The sequence below is a fragment of the Anser cygnoides genome, chromosome 2 (assembly GCF_040182565.1).
Source record: "Anser cygnoides isolate HZ-2024a breed goose chromosome 2, Taihu_goose_T2T_genome, whole genome shotgun sequence".
Taxonomy (NCBI): Eukaryota; Metazoa; Chordata; class Aves; order Anseriformes; family Anatidae; genus Anser; species Anser cygnoides.
The window spans coordinates 134,859,146-134,883,561 of record NC_089874.1 but is presented as its reverse complement, the minus strand read 5'-3'; the positions used below and the strand labels follow the sequence as shown (position 1 = coordinate 134,883,561).

The window sequence follows — 24,416 nt, the reverse complement described above, 5'->3', positions numbered from 1 at the left end:
GGAACCTTAATTAACATTTAACTAGTTTTCCTGTTCATTGCCAATAAAAATCTTAAAATAGTCTTCAGGCTTTTCCCTTGTTCTATGCCTACAGGGATGTGTCTGATTCCAGTATTATTGCCTTGGGATGTGTCTTTCTAGCCAAACTAGCTTAAATTCATCTGTTTGATAGGGGATCTCTTGTGTTTGTTTCATCCTCGCATGAAGAAATGAAACTGTCTTACTGATCTGTGAGTGCCAGAAGAATTCAAAAGAAGCTGCTGTTTGGAAGGTTGTACCTAGACTTGTTTGTGGTGAGATCTGCAGCTCTATTTTTGAGCTGAGTTATAAGCTGACACTTGTGCTGGTTAACATTAAGGAGGAAAGGCTTTTTTCTTTAATATGATTGCAATAACGTAGATACCAAAGATTACAAAAACAACCACACACAGACACAAAAAAAAGCAAATGTAAATGATTTTATAGTCCTTCTGAGTTATTCAAGAATTCTATGAACTCTTTGTCTCTTTCCAAGTATTTCTACAAGCAATCTATACTCTTTTAGTCTTTGCACGATACCCATCTTGCTTTATCATTTTAGTGAAACTAAATGAATGAAATTAAATTAGTTAAATGTTGCATCAGAAAGAACTTTGAAACTATTATTAAAAAAAAAAAAAAGAAAAAGAAAAAATCCATCCTTCCATAAAAAGTTTAAATATTTCTGTTATTTATGTGGTAAGTGGGAATGACTTCTGATCTGGCTCTGATTTGGAAGTTAACGTGAGCTCATGTTACTTCAGCATATGCCGTAGGCAGAGATGTATTAGATTTATAAATATAATTCCTTCATGTGAGTTTAACTCTTAAAAAGTAATGTCAGTATCACTTTTTTTTTTTTTTTAGAACTAATGAGCTAGGAAAATTAAGCTATTTTTGTATGCATATTAAAAATATTAATATGACTCTATGTCAAGAAGACAGAACATAACTATTTAAATATGCTTGAAGTAAGAACTGTTGTCACTTTTCTGTTCTTCTACTGTCACAGCCACAACAATTCTACTCTTTAACAAGCTACTAGAAAGGTTATTTAACTATAAGTAATATAACCTTAATTTGGTTAATGTGGATGACAGCAGTAAGTATACTGATTTTGCCTAAAATGATGATTTCTTTGATATTTGGTGAAGAAGCCAATTTCTGTGATGGGTTGTATTCTAGGACATTGTTTTTAACTGTTGTATATGAAACGGTTCTCAAATATCTGCTGCTGTTAGGTGCAGGCAACAATTCAATCCCTGCTTGGACTGTGATGGTTTAAGTTACTGAGAGAATTTTTTATACTTTGAAATATCTTTTCCACCAAAGCACAATGAAGTACTCAGTGAAATATTCTAGTGCCTGTGGGTGGATATATTCTAGAAAAATGGTTTGGAACTGTTTCATGTAAAAATACTCTAACCAGCAAAAGATCTGCAGGTTCTTTACAAAGATTTCCTGTGCAGAATAGCAGCTTTCTGGGGGACTGTTTCCAGTACCATCACAAGTCTCACACTTCCCACTATACAGTTATCTATCCTGCTCTTAATAATATACAATGATCAGCAGGTACAGTTAAATAACAAACAATAAACCTCTAACATAACCATAGATGACCTTGTTCTCTAACAACAAGGATGTAGGGGAAAAAAAATAAAATAAAAAAGGAAACGTATTTGGAGGAGAACAGAGTTCAAAACATGTTAATATAATGTGTTTTCAATTGTGGTTTCAATGCTTTGATAGTATTAATGTCTTTGATTAAGCCAGAGAAATGTTCATAATCTGTGTAGCATTACATTTAGATTATGACATAGAGTTGCATACAATACTTCTTTCTTTATTTATCCTTGTGGTACCTTAGTAATATAGAAAACAAGATACAGAATCACTTTTCACTAAATTTGTTTGCTACTACCTCAAGGAGTAAAGTAATATATATATATATATTTAATTCTGTGGCAGAAAACAAGGCATAATACTGTACTTGATCAATAGCATATATCAAAACTCATTAAGCAACAAGGTATGCATATAATTGCATTTTCACACACAGATCTTAAAAACATTAACAACCAAAAGGCTCACTCTGGAAATCCTCTTACTAAAAACCAGTTTGAAGTCTTTAATCCTGCACCAGCAAGTGGACATGCTTGTTGAGGAAGGATCTGACAAGGGCAGGAGACAATGGAGGTGTAGGATGTAAAAAAGCATGTGGTGATGGGCAAGTGAAAGAGTGAATCAAAATGAGCACAAACCTGTGGTGATAATTCAGGTTGACTGAGTAGCCTTAATTCAGGTATTTCATAATTTCTGTGTTCTTTAATTGCAGCCTTAGTGCTTCTTTGACACTGTTCAGAAGCAATGTAACAGTAAGGCTTTAAAGAAAATTAGCTATATCATGCTGCTGAAACAAGCTGGTCCCTTTGGGTACTCAGCAAGGAAGGATAGTCACATTGAATCTGTTTCAGCTACTTGAACCAGTAATGACACTGGCAACACAGTTAGCCTCCAGCTCATCCTGTCCTTCAGAGAATGAAGGCATTGTTAAATTTCATAGCTATTTTCTAAATAAGGGAAAGCATATTCTAGGGATTTTAAACTTTTCCACCAAGTTTTCCACGAGACTCTCCTTTGCCCTGGCCTCCTACCTTCCCTTACTGCTATCGTTCCCCAAATGTATGTTCCTCAGCCAACTCCTGTCTGCCTCCTCCTGTGCCACTATTTCTCCCACACCTTTACTTTTCTTTCTTATCCTACTCAGGCCCCCATTCTTCTCCTTAACATCATTTCCATTATTCTCCTCAATTTCTAGAATCTTCCCTGTGGATGTTTATTTTGTCTCTTCCCCTTAAAGTCTTTCCTTACCACAGTCAGTCTTGCTCCTGTCCTGTCCACTCACAACTGTGAGTTCCTTCTTCTCTTCTCCTGGCAGCCCCAGTTTACAGGGAAAGTGATGCCAGGGCCGAGAGGAAAGGCACTCAGGTCTCCTGTATGGATAGTGCATGCACTGGGTTATTTCCACATGCTCTTTGATGGAGTAATGCATGTTCAGCATAGAAAGGATATTTGGAAAACAATGATTTCACAAGTTTTGTCATGTGCAGAGACATTTTACTCAGTGACCTCTAAGGCCAGATTTCCTTAGGGGGAGTAGAGACATTTTCATCAGTACAGAGTTGTCTCAAGCAAGATTTTAAATTCCATTTCCCACGTGCCACCAGATGGAAGCTTTACAACAAAATGTTAATAAAACTATTTAACATTAACTAGTCAATGCCATTTTCCTTAACCACTTCTTAAGGAAGAGCTTACTTTTATCAAAACATTAACAAATTTTCTGAGGGTTATATTCAACTACAATGGTTTAAATTTGGCAGAGTTATCAGCAACTGAAAACAGAGGCTTGATTGAAAGCCTCTGGCAGCATCACTTATTGACATGAGAACTCTGCCACTATTAAAACATGTTGTTTATTTAACAGTTTCTGTTAAATTAAATTACTTATCTTTAATCATGGCAGATATATTTATATCTATTTTAAACAGCCCTCCAAATGTCTCTTTTAATTCTTGCACATAAATTCTAGTGTAATGAGGTAATGCTTCTGCATTTTCATGAATATAATAAACCTCTTATGGTTTGGCCCAAGTTGAATATATCAAGGAAGGAGAAAAAAAAAAAAAAAAAGAAAAAAAAAAAAGAGGAATTGGCATAATCAGAAATTGTCACATTTAATATGTTAAGATTTAGAAATTCAGAACGCACTGAGGAAGTCCACAGTGTAAGGAGGATGAAAAAGACAGGGAAAAGAACAGTGTTTTCATTTATACAAATATTAAAATAAAGGGTTTGGTTTCATGAGTCTGTTTCTGCTCATATTTATCCTAGTAAAACTTGTTTTCTCTATCTGCAGAATGAGTAATGAAATCAACAAAATCAGTGGAGACAAAAAGAAATAAAACTAGAATCAGACACCACCAATGTAAATAAATAAACAACATGAAAAAGGAATAATGACCTTTTGGACAGTGATGAGGTACTTATTGTAGGAAAGTTCCCAACATGAAAAGTTAATGTTTAAGGATTTAAAAATTATTAGAAGGGTAAAGTACCAAACATAATAGTAAAGATTACTTTCTTCCTGTAACTTCCACTTGAAAAAATGACCTTTGTTTATATAGAGAAAAAAATTTAGTAGCTTATTCAAGATTCTACTGAAAAAAATAAATTACTTTTGTCAAGGACAGTATTAAGAACAACTTGTATAGAAAATGTTATCTCTTATATTAAAACAAACAAACAAAAACTTTGGATTTCAAATACACTGTGTCTAACCATTCCATTGTCACCATGAAATATCAGTGGTTCATGGAAACACATGAAGTACGAAGGGAGACTAGAAGCAAAAATTCTAATTATAAGATCTTGCAATAAACTTTCCAGCACTTGTAGCTTTTTTTTTACATGTATAACAAGACATCATATAATATGCTTTTTCTTCACTCTATTACCAATTTTGTTCATGTGAATGTGAAGGTCTTACAGGCTGAATACTACTGACAAAAAGTTTAATAGCTCTGCTGTATAGTTTCTTTCTTCCTGAGATGATTTTCACCCCAAATTTATTACTTTTCCAATATATAAAGACTCTCACCTTTATTGTACTTTAAATAAATATTATAAATCATATTAAATACTTGAAAGTAAAAAGGAGGATAAATGAGAGTAATCATTTCAGAAAACATGTTTTTAGTGTATTTCTTTACACTGTCCAAAAAGCTGTGATGCCCAAAATTGAATTATATAGTGCAGGTGAAAAAAATATCAGAAGATTGCAGGTTAGTGTGTGTTTAAAATTATTTCCTAACAGCATGACATATTTACTATTTTCAATGCTCCTTCCCATCACGAAGACCAATGCAAACCTTACAAAAGACCATATCTTTCATCTGCTCCTATCCGCATGCAAGCAGAGAGCTCTGGGGTGCGAGCATCTGCAGCCCAGTACCACCTGCTAGTCCTAAAGGAAACATCCGATTCTCTGCCCCACTGTGGGCTCTGCTTACTGTTCCAGAAGTAATTATAGTGTCTGTTTTGTAAGTTTGCCTATAGCCCCATGAAGAGGCATTACTCTGGTCAAGACACTGGGGGAAATGTAGACAGTCTGCTCCATCGCTTGATAAACCCTTGACCACTGCACCATAGGAAAGGCTAAACTTATTTGAGATGTAAAACAGCTCTCCACAAGTTTCTCAGGAAGACCAACACAGAAGAGAATATGTATCTAGATTAGGTTAATAATTAAAGGTATTATGCCAAATATATTTGAGAAAAAGTTCTTTAATGTATGCAGATTACAAAGAATAAAATCATCCTCCATTTTTTAATTAAAGCATTACCAATAATGTGATGGTATCTTCCCACATCATTTAATGTTCTTTGTAAATCTTTTTTGCAATTATCCTGCTTGATACTTCCTTTGCTTATAAGTGATTTTAAAAAACAAGAATCCAGACTTTTTTTTTCTTTCTTTTTTTTTTTTTTTTTTCCTGACATAGCTAATGTAGCAGTGACAGTGCTGCTACATGCTCTCCATCATGCATATCTAACATCAGCAGCTGTTTCTACTGATGGGCTAACACAATGGTGTTGAGGTGCTGTTTCCTTACACTTTTTTCCCCAAACTGTTCAAAAACCAGTTCTCTTCCAAAGACAATAAGCTAATTAAAATAAAACAACCCCAATTAGCTGAAAAGGAAGAAAAAAAAAAAAAAAGTACTGAAAATTCTCAAGAGTGAAGGCAAATGAGCTCAGTTATAGACACTTATAGACACTTTGCCTTACCCATCATTTTCCCTGTGCATTTTTAGTTGAAACGTCATAGTCTCCCTTTTAGTCCACTAAAAAATGTGATTTACACTGTGTTTCCCTGTCTCTGCACATATTACCAAATACAGCCTTATGAAGACCTTGAAATTTTTCTAATACGTTTATCAAATACATTGAGAGAAAAAAAAAAGAAAAGAAAAAAAAGGATATTTCCTCACAGCAAAATCTAAACTAAATTCCATAAGATATGATCAGCCCCTTGATTAAAATCAAACATCTCACATCTCTTCCCTGAAATCTTAATAACTGAAAGATATTTAAATTGTTAGCTATTTCAGACACTAAATGGGACATACCTGTATCACAGGCACACATAATATAGTTTGCATTAAATGATAGGTAACTCTTGTGGGAGACTCAGCAAAAGGTCAAGAGCTGCACACTGATTAGGCAAAATCAGTATTTTATGTATCTGTGTTGTCTCCCAGACGGCAGATGGTTTGAGAGATACCTGTAACCCATACACTTCTTTTGTAAATAAATTGGAAACTTCAGATTTTTAGTGTATGCCAGAGTTACTTTCTTAAATAATACATTAATTAAAAACCTTCAAAGGAAAATAAAAGCCTGATAAGCTTGTGAAACTTAATTTTAAAGCAAATTTCCTGGTTGAAGAAAACTAAACAAAGTTCAATTCAAATACATATATTTATTGCAAAAAGGAGGCTTCGGAACTGAAACAATTTCATTTCTGTAAATCAGATTCATAAATGACAATAGAACATCCAATATCAGCCATAGATGCAACCCAGTCTAGGGAAATGAGATTTACATAAATGCAAGCAAAGAAAAAACAAATTAATTCCTCTTCATTTTATTTCACAGTCTTTTTTTTTTTTTTTTTTTTACAGTGCCCGCAAAGATATGCTTTTCTCATAGCATATGCAAAATAGCTAACAAGAATGTAAATATCACAACCCACTTAATTTTCTTATCCACGCAATATTAAAGATATGGAACTGAGTTTCATTAATAATGGAGGGAAAATATCCATTTTAGTGGATAGATTTTAGGCTTTGAACTTAACTGCAAAGTCAGTGAGGCAACATTTCTCAAAATAAACACCTCAAATAAAGGTGTTATTATCTGTGTTATCTGTGATCTTATTAGGTAGCAAGACTGAATGCTCAGAATGCATGAATGCAGTTTGTTAACAAATCATCAATGAAAACTGGTAACCAGAATATAATAATGAAGAGTGGCAAGTAGACTAAATTTCATAGATATATTGGGGGATGACAGAATTCCTGTTTTTGGAAGAAAATCAAGGGAATTATACCACTCAAACCAAAACAAGAAATATAGACCAACTGTTAAATGAAAAACAAAAGGGTTATTTCAAAATGAGGACAAAAGACAAAACACAATATTTGGTGAATAAACAGTTATTTATAGTTATGAGTTATATTAGCTAGAAGATCTACTTGCAGACCTGCTCTGTTCTTTGAATGTCCAAAAATGAATTTGCAGACATGCAAATCTCAATGAAGTTCTTGGTAACCCTCCCAGGGACGCTGGAGTTCAGCTCACACTGCCAGATCACTCTCTGATGCCTCTCTTGACAAGTTTCCCTTTAACACCTTCGCTGAAAAAGTTGATACCTCAATTTCCTTAGTTTTCTTCCTTAGATTGGGTGGCATGTTTTTTGTTTGTTTGTTTGTTTGTTTTTCCTGTAGCAACCTGCTAAAATGTGGCAGATACGCTCAAGTGCAAAAAAAAAATGCAATCATCACTTACTGCCTTTCTTTTACATGTAGATTTTTACAGCTCTGGCTAACTACACAAGCAGATCTGGATTGTGTAGGATGTAGATTTTTTGTAGACAAGAATAAATAAATAAATAAAATCCATCAGGACTTTGCTATGCCAGGGAAGGCTAGTGTTTCGTTAATAAAGCCAACTCCCAGAGAGGATGTGGATTTGGACTGCAAGTGATTTTTTTTTTTTTTTTCCCAGTCCAATAAGAAAGATGCCTTTCAGTTGGACTATATTAGTCCTTTCATGGTCAAGCAACAAACCAGATAAAATTGTTCAATGGTATCCCTCTTAAAATGTCAAAAGTACTTTGTCAAGCATAGTCATTATTTATTATCATACAGACTTCCTGCATCTGTTTTTACTTTTATCATGGGCCAGTTCAGAAGAATTCACAGAAAGCATCACCTACAAAGAAATAAGGATAAATGGTGTAGTTCACAAAACAGAACAACATCATTCCATCAGAAACTTATATTTTGCAAAGCTCCAGGCCTTTATCCAGCTCAGATTTATTGTTATCTGTGAAAGATTAAACCTCCAGAGAGCTACTGAATCTGCTGTTTGCAGTCAGAAATTTTCTCCTATTTTATCTAAGAGAGTGTTATAGTCATTATTACAAATCCCTGGAACAGCCTATTATTTTTTTTTTTCAGATGTTCTCACTTTTTCTAAATCTGGTTTCATTTTATATGAGAAGCCTTTCACATTTCAAGGAAGATTAAGTATTGGAGGACAGAGAAGGAAACACTTTTTTTTTTTTTTTTTTTTGCTATTTTCCTATTTAGGTCAGATTTTGTGCTTGTGTAAATCAGCCTAACTCTACAGATTTCCACAGAACTCTGATAATTACCTTGTTTGAAAACATAGATATTTGGAGGAGAGGGGATGGATGGGGGGGGAACAAACAAACACCTGTATTTAGTTCTATTCTCTACAAAATCCAAACGCTTTAATTTGGTGTATTGCTTTTTTGTCCATTTTGATCCTACACCCTGCTTTCCAGTTATCTTGTCTGTCCATCCTGCTTTCATAGCCCTTGATCCTGAGAAATTCAGTGTATGATGCAGTAAGCGTGTGTATGATAAAGTACTTCAAAATGTTTGAGCACAAACACCTCCTCATTTGTCTAACATTCAGTTTCCACTGAATCTGGGCAGTGCAAGAGAGAGGGCAGTAGGAGGCATTCTGGAGGTTTCATTAGTCCCCATTTCCTCACTTGTCCCCAGACGCAATGCTGGCAATCAGTCCTGTGCAAAATGTTGAATTCAGGTCTTCCTTATGGTCCTCCTGTCAGGCATAATTAACCAGCCTTCTTATTGATTGCATTTTGCATTTAAATTCTTAGATCAGAAAAATAAAATAAATAAAAATTGAGAGAAAATATCTCTTTCCCTGAATGTTGTCCTGCACCAGGACTTCTTCACCTGATCCAGCACAGGAACTACTCCCATGGCGTTACCAAAGTAAGGTACCCTAGACATTAAGCATACTATACTTCCAGAGCTAGTCAGGTTGCTTTCCCTTCCCCTCCTTTTGACTTCAGGTCTGCATATGCCCTTTTTCAAGAAAGCCCTATATCCTATATCATAAACTCTGAAGTTTGACAAATTAACAGAACTGATATAAAAACTTACCACTTATTGCCTTCTGAAGAAAGGAAACAACTTAAAGTTAAAATATTCTTTACCCCAGCTCGAGGTTTATCTCAAAAGTAACCCTTGAATTGTACAGTATACAGTACTGGTTAGTGGAAAATTGTAGCCATTCAAAATAGACAAACCAAAACTTTTGAAAATCCCAAATGGAGGAGCTGATGATCAGCCTCAACTCTGCTCACTGAGCCTCATGCCACATACACCTGTGGCACAGGTATCCCGACTCCTTCACACTGAAATGAATAAGAGCTACTCATTCTGATTGTCTACTGCCCATCCCAGGGACGTACTCACCTCAGGGATAAAGGTTAAGGCACTGTACCTTGGTGTTCACCCTAACTTCACAACCCTGATCTTTGGATTTATTTTTTTAATAATCATATTCAGAAAGACACATTGTAACACTACTGTCTTCTTTGGGAAGACACAGAATCCCATTCGGAGTGTGGTGGGCTAGATTAATTGTTCTGACATCTTAATGAAGATTCTTAATGCTGTTGTAATTAGCAAAGGGCCTAAAGGCCTTTCTACACATCCTATGACCTGTTGCTGTGCATCGTGCTGCTACAACTGTTTGATTACGGAGACAGACCTAACCATGTGTGACTTCACAGCAGGCAACATCTACACTTTCTTCATGCAATCTAAGCTAGAACATGCTTGGATGTGTGGCTGATTAGGTGTCAGGCTTATACACATTAAATCAAGAGGGAGAAGCCATTACATGAAGTTCCAAGTGCTTCAATGAATCAGTGCAACCAAGACAATGTGAAAGGCCAGGTAACAAGTCGTAAGTGATACTAATGGTTCCATCCCAGTGTTCCTGTGCCTAATCATGGGAGAATGGTCACGAATAGCACTTTCTGCTAGCCCTATGCCACCAGCTGCTAGAGAGCTGGCCCAAGACAGACATAAAAAGGAAAAGGAAAGCAGAGACTTGTAGGCAAAATGGAACCTATAACCTACATGTAAAGAGCCTACCTGAAAAAATATACAAGCAGTAATTCCTAGCATTCCTAGTTATCTTAATTTGTCACTGAAAAGTTCTCAACAAATATTTTCTGTTCCTTTTAAGATCCTAAATTAAAACTTAAAGTATATCAAAGGGCTACTGCATGGCCCTATCCATGACGTATCTTGTTTCAAAGATTTAAATAATTATTGAGACGGGGATTTGCATGTAACAACCTGTTTTTCCATTTGATTAGTCATTTAATATTATATGATGAGAATGATAACAAGCTGCTAAAGAGTCCATCACAGGCAAAGATATGAATCTGTAAGACATGAGCTTTGGTTTGTAATAGGACAGGTTTTTGTTCTTTAACTTCAAGGCACTGAATTCTACAGATAAAAATAAGACAAGCAAATATTAAATCATTTTTATTGGCTAGAATCCAAAAGACTCAGGTTCATTAGAACCTATACACTATAATTAAATTGTCATAATTTTTCTATTATATAATTAAGTACAGTATCAAAACCAGCATTAATAAATTGGGAGTATCATGTCTCTTCCTGGACAATTTGACGGAGTAGGCTTTCATCTATGCTTTCAATTTCTCTTATTCTATGAACTGTTTTTGCTTCTCATCCAATCTTCAGATGAACTGTTAGACAGCGTAGATGGTAAACTATATATACTTACGTTAGCATGAATTCGTAGCTATTATTAGTCACAAAGATAAACTTGTGAAAATTCTGGCCTCTTCCACATATTAGCACCAAATATTCAGTCCAAATGTGATGAAAGTCAGGTTTGTTGGTAGATCCACTGTTTTTCTGTTCACCATATTATATTAGTTGAAAATATATATAGGCAACCTGAGTCAAAATATTTTAACAGCTACTGCTAATATTAAAACAGAAATTATCGAATAGGATCACAAAGTTGATGCTTAGAGAGTATTTTATATTTCTAACGCTGCTGTTACCAATTTTCTATAAAATATTTGGCAGAGTCTTGCTACTTTGTATCAATTGGGAAATCCAACAAGAGTCATTGACACAGCACAACTAAAAGAATCCACAAAGCAACAAAAACTAAGACTCATTTGTAAACACAGTTTAAAAAAACGTATCTTAATTTTTTAAGACATGAAGCTTTTTCTTTCTTCTACAAATGCTAAGCAGGTACTGGTAGGTATACACTGGTTTTCGGTAGCGAATTTTCTCAGGGTCTCCCACTAAGCAAACGCATTTAGCCTGGAGGGTGACCGCAACCCAGGGACTGTAGTAGCAGCTCCTGAACAGTTCTGAGAGGTAGCTTTTTTTAGGTGGATTGCATTTAAATAGCATGTCCTTGCTGTTATCTACTTAAATAAATACATGCCTTCCCCACGGCTGCTTTCACTGAGAATGTAATTTTGCTGCTATTTTTAAATAGTCTTCACAACACAAATACATCTGCACATCACTGACATATCAGAGCTGGGATAGGTGGCACCATCCTGTTTTTATATCAGTTCTGTTCTGTGCTGGCTTATGATTTAAACCATATGGTGTTTTCCATCAGCTTTTAGGTGAAAGTAGTTGTAATTCCCTTTGTTATACACCGCAAATTCTCAAAGCAGCACATTTAGTAATATTTTAGCAAACACAGACCTCTTCTGTAGTTGCAAAACATGATCAATACGCTGGACATACACAACCAGAAAACAGCTTAAATAATGGAATCATTTCTCATATTATTAATTAATTAATTACAGAAAATTGTATCTATTAAGATGAAGAATAACTCAATACTTCTGATAACAAAAAAATTATAATTAATACAGAAAACATTTTTCCATGTTAAGCTGAATTTCTTCACCCAGATCAGTGAAATATTAGGATTTACTTCAAATCCACCAAGAGGCTTTGCAACATCTTACAGCGCTCAGGGGTTTAATAAATCTATTTATGCAGATTGTCTTGAGGATTCTACTTAATTAATTAACTTAATTAATAATGTTATATGTAGATTTTTAGGCAGAACATACAGTCTGTTTAATTTCTTGGCACTGATAAGATTGCCAATCTGCAAGAAATCTTACTGAAAGTGGTACTCAGAAAAGGAACACTGCTGATAACACCACTTTGTTTTCTCAGTGTGAACTGATCTGGAATTCCTGCATAGCTACTGACATTAAAATGGGTGAACATAAAACAAACATCTTCACCTCTCTACTTTCTTCTTCTGCTTCCATCAAATGTTAGGTACAGTTGAAAACTTAACACTTAACGACTTCAAAGAAAGTACATCTGCACATTGTGCAGAGTGAAACTTGTTCTGCTTACACCCAAATTAATTTTGAAATAGTTAACATAATTTTAATGTAATCTGTTGTCTGACACAGAAAGGTGGCCGTGCCAGGCACTTTCAGCTTCTAGAGATCAAAATATGTTGGCAATACTTTAGGCAGTAGGTACTCTTGTCCTTCAAGTACTCACAATATAAAAAGGTTATCATGTCCAGATGTGTATTATTATAATTTACAAAGTTACAATAGTACAAATGAATGAGAGGGCAAGTTATACCTCAAGCAGATCTCTATAAATCAATAATACATTTCTCAGATGTCTGGATTTAAGATGTTCTTTCATAATTTTTAAGACAGATACATATGTGGGAGTCAAGAAAATATATTTGTCTTTTCTGATGGATTCTAAAATATCCTTAAAGCACAGAATTAAAGAAAATATAAAAAACCAAGAACATGCAAGTGTTCTTTTGATTACTGCATTTGGGAGACATATATTTATACATGTATATCTTTTTGTTACACAGGATTTCAACTATTGTTATTTGCATTTTAATATAAATGTTATAATAAATTGCATTATATTTCCCCCACAAGATTAATTTATGAAACCATAGTGTGGTTGATAGTGGCAGCTGAACCCCTCAATGGAATTAATTAAAGGATAATCTCCATTGCTTTGTAGCATAGAAACCAATAAATGGCTGATGAGATTAATAGCTGAAGCGAAGCTAAAGTGTTTAAGGAATTTCAAACCCCATTTATTACACACACCCTACAAAGCAAGAGAGATTATAGCTATACAGAAAACTAGAAAATCAAAAAATTAAAAAAAAAAATCCCAAACAAGAAAAACATAATTTCCTTCCCTTGTGAATATTTGAAAGTGAAGCTTCTTTGTTTGATAACTGTGTGGCATATGCCTGAACTTGGCTAGAATGAAAGAGGAAGAAGAATGAAGCTGAAAATGTGTGCTCTTTTGATTGTTTATCTAAAGCAAGGAGTAGCTGGGGAAAACAGTTTAAAAATATATTAGAAGAACAGGATATTATCAATGAAAATATGAGTCAATTTTTTAAAGAGTTTGTTTGTGAAAGCTGAAGTTTTTATATTCAAGTCAGCATTTCCCAAACACAAACTGTGAAATGATAAGGCTTGTGAGGCATTTGGAGAATGTTTTCTCCACAGCAGCTACCATGCTGCTCCTTTGGGTGAAATTGCTTCTGCATCTTCATCAAATATCTCTAGCTGGCAAAAATGAGATTCATGTGATATTCAGGCCTTCTTTTACCCTTTGTAGGAGCAAATGGAGTACAGGTGTATGCTACAGCAGATAAGGTGTTGTTCTCTGAGAGTTTCCTGAAGTGACAATTTTCAATGTCACTTTCAAGGGCATCATATAAACTTTTGACAGCAACCATTTTTTTTTTTAATTAAGTGAATCGGAGGTTGTTTTTAAGTGCCAAAATATACTACTTTGTCATAATCCCTTTTCATCAAGTGTTCTCTTTAGCTTTGATTTCTTATTACAACCACTCTCTACAAGCTTAAAAAAAAATCTTTTCATCATATTCTTCTACAAAAATCACTGTAAAATTCTGAAATTTCCATTTAGAAAGTTTTTTTCACTTTATTTTTCTATGTAAAATTAATCAAGTTTAAAGTTAATGAGGGATAGAGTGTAGTTTAAACTTGCCATACCCACAGAGCATCTTTAAAGCTGATGATGGCTCAACTTTCAAGATAAAATGAATTAATTTTCAACTGAGGACAAAGACTTGTTTCAGGATAACAAATGTATTTAACAAAAAGGAGGAAAAAAAGTGAAATATATGCATCACTGCCTGGTCTGCTAGCATCTGCTCTGGTTTCATGCCTGCCTGAGAAACCTGCCTCAGGAGTAGCTCTCTCTCTCAATCCATCTGCGTGAGAGTGAAAGGGAAAGAAATAGAGAAATCTCCCAGGATATGTGGCTACTTCATCATTCCTTCTGAACTTAACAGTTTGGAGGGTTGAAATAGGAAGGTCTGGCATGGAGGAAGCAGAATACAAAGAATGAAGTACTCACTTCTCTCACTTGTATTAACAACTAATATTTTGAAGGCAATGAATTTACGCTAATCATTAGAGTTAGAATTATAACTAGTAACATTAGGTCCAAAGATGTATTTTCATCAGTGACAACTAATAATGAGCCAGAAAGGTCATTCTTTGCATTCTCTTGAATACTGCTTTCTCAGCATTAAATTCAGGAGTAAATTTACCTCATCTTCTTTTCCTTTAGGCCTTAATTACACAGATGGAATTGTAGTTCGTCTGCGCAAACTATTCCTAGACCTTCAGTAGTAATGTACTGTGTAGTCTTCCTTTAGATTTCTCTACACCTACTCCACTCAAGTCCAGATTTTAAAGCATTTTATGTATAAAAGCCTAATGAAAATCATCTGACAAGCAGAAATACAGAACTATAACAGGAAATATCTTCTTGAAAAGTTCCAGACTGTCCAAAACCTAACAAATATGATTTGGGGTGGTTTCTTTATAAGCCAGATCCTAAGTACTCCGAACTGTGAAAAAAAACTCTTTTTTTTTTTTTTTAACAAATCTCAGCTCTTGTTTTATTTAAAAGATTTTAATTTTCCTGGAAATCAAATTTTAAAAGTCTTACATTAAAATAAATATTTTAAAATACTATATTGGGAATCTGAAGGCTTGAGTTATTTTGAACACTCAGATTTGAATCTGGTGAAGCTCTGTGAGTTTCCACCTCTTTCAGCAGATTTGAGGCATTTTTCCTACTTTACTGAATGATGGCTTTCTCCATTTTAAGATGATATTTAGTCCACAATTCTAACATAAATTTCAATGTCCACTAAGCAATGTGTAACTGACACTGCCTCATGACAGGTCTGAGTTTCATTCCTAGTGATAACTTATCACTATGTAAAGCATTTCTAGACAGCTCAGCTGAGGCATATCAGGTATAAAACACTACTATATGTCTACATTCTGTATTCTGTATAATATTTGTTATCCTCTATATTTAATCACTATCAGTTGAGTCCATACTCTAAGAAATTCCTGTCACTGATGCAAACACAGCATTTGATCTGAAGACTATTCAGCTTTGACACAAGTACTTCCCTGTATCCTTTTTTATATGTGTTCCTTTAGTGTATCATTTGTATGACAGACCACAGCTGAGAAGTTGTAGTCTGTCATAATTCACATATTCACACGTTCCTTATGTGAATATGATATAAATTCATTGTAGCATGGCTGTTTGTAGTCCCAATGCCCAACTCTATGTTATGCACTGTTTCTGGGCCAGGTGGGATTTATTCCAGTTCTGGCATTTATTGGACAAGATTCCTTATCTAAACTGAAATTCCAACCTGAAAAAGGCTGGTCATCAAACCTGAGCTATCGAACATACCCAAGAAAGGCTTTGACAGAGATCTGAGTAGTCAAAATAAGGCTTGATGAACTGGTTGCCTACAAGCCCTTTCCAGTTTACATTTGACTTAGTCTTCTGGTGAGCACAGCAGGAAAATGGATATGTAAACAGGCTGTGGAGGGCTAACTTGTTGTAAGATAGTGACATGGGAAAAATAAATCTGTTACGCAGCAGAGATTTGTTTGACCAATCAGCAGCAGGACCCATAGGGTAGCACACATTACTCTGGGTATGCCTGCCTCCCTCACTCCCATCTCTCTGTGCATTACAGTTACAAAGGACCTGCCATCTACCTGGCTACCACTGAAGAGCAGAGACAGACTTCTTCATATTTATGTGCTGCTCATCCTTTTCAGCTCATCCTTATACTCCAAATCAAAAACACAGTGATCGTTCTGGAAATGTTAACACAGAACCTTCTCTCTCTTGACTATTTGGGCTTATAGCTTCTCTTTGACCTATTACTCTTCTGTGTCTCAGACTATTTTATAGTTTGGCACCTGTGTAATACACTTCTGTGAATTGTCTTTAGCAAACAAGATTGCTGGTTTCATCTCTGAACACTGAACTAGAATCAGGTGAATCCCTAATGCTAGAACAATTTTCGATAGTTACCTCTTACCTATGGGACTGAAAATGTTTCCCAACAGAGCTTCAACAACACTGCTCATCCAACCAGATAAAATACTAAAAAACAGCAGGTAAAATGTACTTTAAATATTTTTTCTGTATTAATTATGTTTGGTGCTCTCATTTCATAATAGCTACATAAATATGTAGGGCAAATTTCTTGATTCTCATAAACATTGCAGACCCTGGTAGTTCCAGATGCTTACATTCCATGCAGAATTCCCTTCAGTGGCCAGTAAGAAAATAATAAAAAATGGTTTACATATTTACAGGATTTTTCATCAAAGTCTCTGAGAGGCTTCAGAGATACGCTCATAGCAACATTTTCATCTTAGAGCTAAAGGAAATCAAACACTAAAAAGATTAAAGCCCAAACCTTTAAAGATGTCTTTGGAATTAATTGGAGCCTTGAAAACCTTTCAGGATCTGCATCTAAGTGACTTGTCCAAGGATGCACCCTGTGAGCAACTGGAAAATAAAATACAGGTGTCATGAATTTCTTTTTCATTATTTTAAGGCCACCAAAGAGGAATTATGCATATAGAGCAAATATAGCTAAACAAGTTCATGCAATTCATAGAAGAGAGATTTCCCCATCAAACATAAGTCCCATGGTATTCATATGGCACTCCAAATATGCTTGTTGACTCTTGAGAGCAAGTATAGACAATCACTGTATAATCTAAGGTGAAATATACAGTCTTGTCATACATTGCATTTAGAGAGACCTCTAAACATGCAGGAGCTGTCATAATAGGTTGCGCTTCTGCACGTGTGTGTGTGTGCATGCATGCAAATATGTTCAGTCCCATGGGACTACTTGCACAGTAGAGGTGAATCTGATTATGACAATTTTGACCATTTAAGCTTAGAAGACTAACTTTCCTATATAGACAGTTGAGAAAAGGTTGATTCTTTCAAATGGGGATGAGGGTCCTGAAAGTCGTTGTCTGAAGTTGGATGATGTGAATAGAGAGATCAAGAGATCTTGATCTCAAGATCAAGAGATCCCCATCCTGACTTTTTCCATCTATTGAGATGCTTCATTTATGTTCCATGCTGACACACTGGTAGTCATATCAGACAAGAGGGAGGGGAAGGAGGAATCACTATCCAGGTTTGTGGGAGCAACTTTTTATTTTATTTTCTTTCCAGAATTTTACAGAGATTTAGAAAACTTCTATACTTGGCAATTTGCTGATGTGTTCTCTGTCAATAATTTTAACTAAACGATGTGATCCTGCTTCTGTTGAAAATGTCACAGTTTTGATGGTATATGATTGGACTTAAAAGGCAATTATACATTTTATTTAACATTCTGATATTAAATAGCCTGCTAATCAGTTCAAAAGTTTCAGGATGAATTAAATTTATACTCAACATCTATAGTACTCTGTATATTTTTGTATGTATTTTACATATAAAATAAATATGTCACAATATAGAATTTTACCCTACAGGATTAAGTCAAAATGTTTTTATTATTAATGACTGCGTTTGTTTCCAAGGTGCTATTTTTTTTTTCCTTTTCAGTTTTAGAAATGCTAACATTTTTTAACTTGGTTCTTTGAAGAAAATATTGACCTAAAACAGTAAAGCATGCTTAGAAAATTACAGGTATGAAGAAAATTGGAATGAAAAAGAAACCTCCTGGGTGAGATTATTCACAAGGAAACATGGAAACACTAAATAGATCACAGTTTTTGAAACAGGAAGAACCCTGGAGCAGGTGAGATTTGCATACTAATTAGAGACAAAGTTTATTCAGGCTCACAGGCTAATCTATCTCCCATCACAAGACGGCATCTGTTTTAGAAGATTCAACACCTTTTAGCTTGGCTGTTGGTATTATGAAAGCTGAAATATTTTTCTGTTTTCTTTATACATTTTTGCTTTTGGGGGTTTACGATTCAGCAAGAACTTTTTTTTTTCATATTTAAGCTAATTCTGTTTAGAAGTGATTTTTATTGCAGAGATAATTTCAGAATCTTCCATTTGTGTCAAAAAAAAAAAAGGGGGTGGGGGTAGGGGGTAGGGGTGTCTAAAGGATGTGATTTACAATGGTTAAAAATCAACCATTGCCAGTGTGAAATAAATACTATCCAAAATGAATAAGTGCAAAAATATCCCAGGTACCTGCAAATTGATGTTAATAAGTGACCCTCATTTAATATCTAAGTGCACTTTTATTATCCCAATCCTCAGGACTATTCACATTTTCCTATATATCTCAGTCCTCTCTGTATTATTAATGCCCTTATTATTGATCCAACATTAGCAAATTTCATCAGCACACTCCCAATATTTGCCAATACCATTACTGAAATTATTAAGCAAAAATGATCTCAAGTCCATTTCTTGAAAAGTTCCAGTTGCAAATTCCCTGCAGCACAATCAATACAACCCAATTTAACTCTACTGGCATATGCTCATTTTCAAAACCCTTAACCTCTTTATGACTCATTTTACTCAGCTCCATTTTCCTTTCTGTTTATTTCCAGTCAACACTGTATTCAACATGTGTATTAGCTTACATATCAATTTTAATATCTAAAAATATTCTTTAACTTGGGCAATCTGCATTTCTGGATATCTATCTTGATTTGATTGCAATGAAAATATTTAAATGAAAAATTGTTGTAAATATATCATAATGAAGATGTACAAAAACTGAAGTACCTAGTATCTTTTGAACTCAATCAAAAACTTTCGTTCAATCTCATGGGAAGGAAAATGTGTCAGGAAACTCAAAAGAATGAAAAGAATTATAGTATTAGTTACTTTAATTAATGACTTTAACTGATATTAAAAAAAAAAAAAGTTATATGCATGTTCTGCTACTAGCATGGATTCTTTTCCCAGACCACAGCGTAAGTTGCTTACAAACAAATAATGGCAAATCTTTCTTAGCCAGAAAACATTTTTGCTGAAAAAATGAGTTTTCATCAGTCATGTACACATGTACAGGATCCACCTGAAACAGTTGTCTGACTAGTCTTCCAATTTTAAACAAACACAATACCTAGGGCTATCATATTTTGTCTTTACCTTGATGGGATTTCTGCTTCTGCCTGTTTGGTTCTTTTATTTCCAGATAACATTTGAAAGTTATGGTCTTCATTCACAACTTTCATCTGTTCACACACAGTACATGAGAGCTCTAATTTAAACATTTTTGCCAAATTTTCTTGACTTCTGCATGCTTTCTTGAAGACCACCATTGCTTTTTTGCACCCAGCTGTAGTAACGATGGCCTTCTTACCAACCTTCCTGAAAATCACCTTCCCTTGACTCTATAAAAGCAGAAATTAATTAAACAGGCTACCATAATCTCATATGTGTGAAAGTAGTTGTTGCCTTTACTAGACTTGTATCCTGATGTAGAAAAACAACCGTAATAATGGCTTAGGCAGTTCCACTCAATCTGCCATCTAACTTGTCTCACACTACTAACTCTATGGCCAAAAAGTCTACTGCACAGTCTTCTCTGAACCCACCTGTACAGCAGTTCTGTCAACTATGGGTTATCTCTCTTGTCAGTCAGATCTCTTGTTTAAAGCTAAAGGAAATTTCCCTCAAGTAGACTAGTGACCAAAGCTTTCCTCATCTACTGAAATGCAATTTTCTATTACTACACTAGTTACTAAAGGTCATGATAAGAATGCTGGACTTCATAAAACACTGAGCTTAACATGAAAAGCATTCCCTCTTTACAAATCCACCGTTTGAGTCAGCTGTAGCAATTCATCTTAAGACACAATAGCAGTCCCAAAACTTCTGCTTGTAGTAGTCTTTTGCAGATCTTTCTTACTTTGATTTTGCATAAGTAAAAGTAATTTGGCTAATGGGTCTGTCACTACATAGACTGATCATGGTATAAGTCTATCTAGAAGAGACATGGGATCACACACACACACAAAAAATCATTGCAGTGTAGCCAAAAAAGAAATATAAAAATCATGGTCTCTCAGATATTAATGGAAACATTTCCTTTAACTACCTCAGAATGAGAATTTCACTCCCTCTCTCTCAGATTGAGGGCTTGTCTCTACAAGGCTTATTTTACAGCCCTGAATAAACATTCACAGACATCCAGCAGACAGGCTCCAAGGCACTGCGATTGCTTCACGGTGTGCTAATGGCAGAAAGGGGGACACAGTGCTGCTGAACACAGCACAGGGTGATCCTGCAGTGATGCTGAGCTAGTTCCGTGTGGCACACCCAATTTCCCTTCCTTGCAAGTAGTACAGAGAATGGCCAGGGGAAATAGGGCAGGACACAGCATTCCAAGCAGTCCCTGAATGTGGTAATAACTCCTTGGCAGTAAAAGGAATTTCCAAGCAGCCCTCAGGCACATAGAACCAGTTTAAGGAGTGAAAAGACAACCTTGCATGCCCTTTTACACAACAATGTCACACACAGCTGTTGTGAATGAAGGAGAGGTAAAATGCAAAATATTTTCTCACAACCATTTAATACAAATTTTTCTCAGTTTTCAAAGTGGTCCCTGTATGGTCTACATTTTCAACAGTTTTCTCTGTTGCTGCACAATCTCCGTGAGATAACGATAAAGAAACGGTTTTGCCTCTAATGTATTCAATATATCATTACTGATTCAAGTTCCATCATTTGAAATGGTACAGAAAACTATACACTCCAAGCTTTAAATATTACTAATAACAAAATACCTACTCATTATGTATATGTCATTTAGCTCATAACACTGCAGTGGTGCTGAAAGGCTTAAGTGCGTTACACATTGCTGTGAACACTGAACTTCAGGACAACAGGGTTTCAGCTATTTTAATCATGAAATAATTTTTTGTTTGCTGAGATATACTCATCTTCCTGATAGCAAAATTTAATTAATGTTGTCTTAGATTCCTGAGTGTAATATTGGTGATATTGTTGCTGTTATGAAGTGAAACAACCAACAGTGATAACATTCTGTATTTCCAATCTTTTACAAAAGAGTGTATTTGAAAAAGGACAGAAGAGAAAAATAAATAAACAGAAGAACAAACAAAAACAACAACAACAAAAACCCTAGTCATATATTGTTGAATTTTAACAGGGGTTGCTATGATTTTTCTTAAAAGTGAAAACACATTGTACTATTCATTGCTTCAATTTAATTCAAGAATCATGAAAGCAAATTAGAAGAGCCTCAAAAAATCATCCAGTCTATGCCTTGACATGTGATGTCTGATGTGTGGATTAGTCTCAATATTTAATCAATCAGCTTCTCAAATTAAAGAATAGACACAATATTCCTTATATTACCAACAAAAATCTGTCTCTGAAGTGTGACAAAAAACACCATAAGACAACTCTAATTATGGAAAACCATGTTAACTACTTATGTAGAAACAGCAGCGGGTCATAATTCATAACTCATTTTTATGCTGGATATATTACCTTGCTTCATCTTTTTCACCCAGTGGGAGAAACTTATGTGACCTAATTAATATATTATGTATAATATGAGATCTGAGTATTAAGTGCAGGTTATAGCAATTTATGATAAATGAGGTGTCACAGATAGAAAGCAAATTAATGGAATATTAACTATTAACCAAAGAAATATGTATAATATATATATATATGTAACAAAGAGAACAATAGCTTTATAAACTTGTCTTAGAAATACATGTTCAAAAAAAAGGAAAAAAGGCACACAAAATGCAGGCTGTCTTTTTTTACCAGGCCAATTTTTTTTTACTATGTTAATGGATGTTTTTTTCTGAGAATTGGACTGATTGATATTAAATGAGGGGAATTATCTTGATGAAATATTAAGGAAAGAATTTCAAATGCATGATGTCAGTAATTGAGAAAGGAGGCATTCATAATAATATTAACGATCATTTTTAAAATGCAACATATTTTAATTTCCACTTCGGTTATTTCCTGCCTTTTTTTTTTTTTTTTGAGATAATGAATGAGTACTATCAACTGCAAGTAAAGTCAATAGCATCATAGTTATTGTTTCTGACACTTTGCCTCTTCACCAACAACAGAGAAATTACCCCACAGTGAGTTCCACGCCCAGCACTGCAATCCACAGTTTCCATGCAGTGTAATCCTAATACTACAAGAGGTTGCACAGGTAAGTACCAGCCATAGTGATTGGGGTTTATGAAATAATTTCTAGTCTCCAATACTTATTAGCAATTTTTCAATAGTAGAGAGCTGTAGTGATATCTTTTACTAGCTCTGTATTTTCCTAAGACATACTTGATAATTATACTATATATTGGTGTGATACTAAATTAATTATCCTAAATTATTAAATCTGAATTTATTTCAAATCAACATAGAAAGCATATTTCTGAAAGATCATAGTTCCTGCAATTTCAATTTTATAAACCCTAATTCACAAAGGGTGTCCTAATCATTCATGCAAATTAACAGCTGTAATCAGTGGTATAACTTTAGAAATGAATTTGATTTATAAATAACACAAAGTGAAATGGAAATCTCAGTCTTGAGCTCATAAATGTCAGTTGCAATTTTTTTCCACAACTGCATATTTTATGTATGTAAAGAATTTGCCACAAATGTAATCCACTTTTGTGGCTGCGGAAAAAGCAATGATGTTCAGTACTAACAAATAAATACATTAAAAAATACAATTAAATTAAATTTAGTTTCTACAGTAGCCCAGACTTAGAGTGGGAGTAAATCAATACAACTCTGTAGAAGCTAAAATATTTTTGGCAATTTGCTCAGGATCTGGCCCTCTATGTCTCACTGAAATAATTTTTTTAAATGATTAAGTAAAGTACTGCACATATAAGGAATTGATTTTTATCATTGATTTTGTGCTGGCATTTGAGCCAAGCCTCAAAAAGCTTGAACATTTTATGTATTTACAGCTGTCTGTTGGAAAGGAATAATTCATTCCCTCCAAATGAAACATGCTCCTGAAGCTTATAAAAACAACATTTTTCTAGACTAGATTTACAAACAGCTTCTTCAAATAAAAAGTTAGAAAATGTACTTTAAATCACTGAAACAGAAGCAGAACTCTGCTTCTTGACTTTTTTTTTTTTTGGCTTGTCAAACAAATAAGACAGATATAGATTATATTTTCCTCCCAGGAGATCTGCTCCATCGGCAGAGAGCAAAGATCAATGATGAATCATCATCTCATAACAAAATATTTCCGGTGACAAAATGAAGTGTATTGTTTAACACTTTTGTTTAAATATGTATGTAAGAAAATTTTGGTTGCCTGTCACTGTATTTTTCCTAATCAGACAAATCCGTCCCTCATTTCACTGGGAGAGCATCTTCTTTGGCTGATCAGAAACAAATTCAGAAACAGGTTCAACATGAGAAGAACCTACCTTTGATTCATTTCAAAGCCTCTCCCTTGAGAGTGTTGTATTCTAACACAACAATTATTCATTGGCTTTACTTTCAAAAGCTATTACTGATATGTATGAGAATATACCACTATCTATTAATCTAAACTAATCAGATCACCAAAGTCTCAGCTGGTTAATGTGTTATTCCAGAAGAAATAAGTTTTTAAAATTGCAACTTTCTTTTCCCTCTCTGTTTCAGAGCATGTGTCCCCAATGTTGAAGGAGAATACTGTTAGCTATGAGGGCTTTGTTAAAAAGGAGAGAATGAGTGGTAAAGTTATTCCACACGCTCCAGCCATATATTTTTATCTTCCTACTGATTTGAGTGACCTTTGGCTGAGCACATCCAGAACAGATTGTAGGATTACCAGAGTGGGTGGCTACCTTT

At 34.6% G+C, this 24,416-nt stretch overlaps 1 protein-coding gene across 12 annotated transcripts in view; it reads right to left on the bottom strand.

Moving 5' to 3' along the window:
- The window catches only part of RALYL (RALY RNA binding protein like), a 425,404-nt gene that overhangs the window by 380,381 nt on the left and 20,607 nt on the right, over positions 1-24,416 (bottom strand). For 10 of the 12 annotated variants that reach the window (XM_066993127.1, XM_066993126.1, XM_066993134.1 and 7 more), the window contains one exon: positions 17,032-17,123. The exons of the other annotated variants lie outside the window; for them this stretch is intronic. The gene's annotated coding sequence lies outside the window, so the exon portion shown is untranslated. The remainder of the gene's footprint in view (positions 1-17,031; positions 17,124-24,416) is intronic. 12 annotated transcript variants of the gene reach the window in all.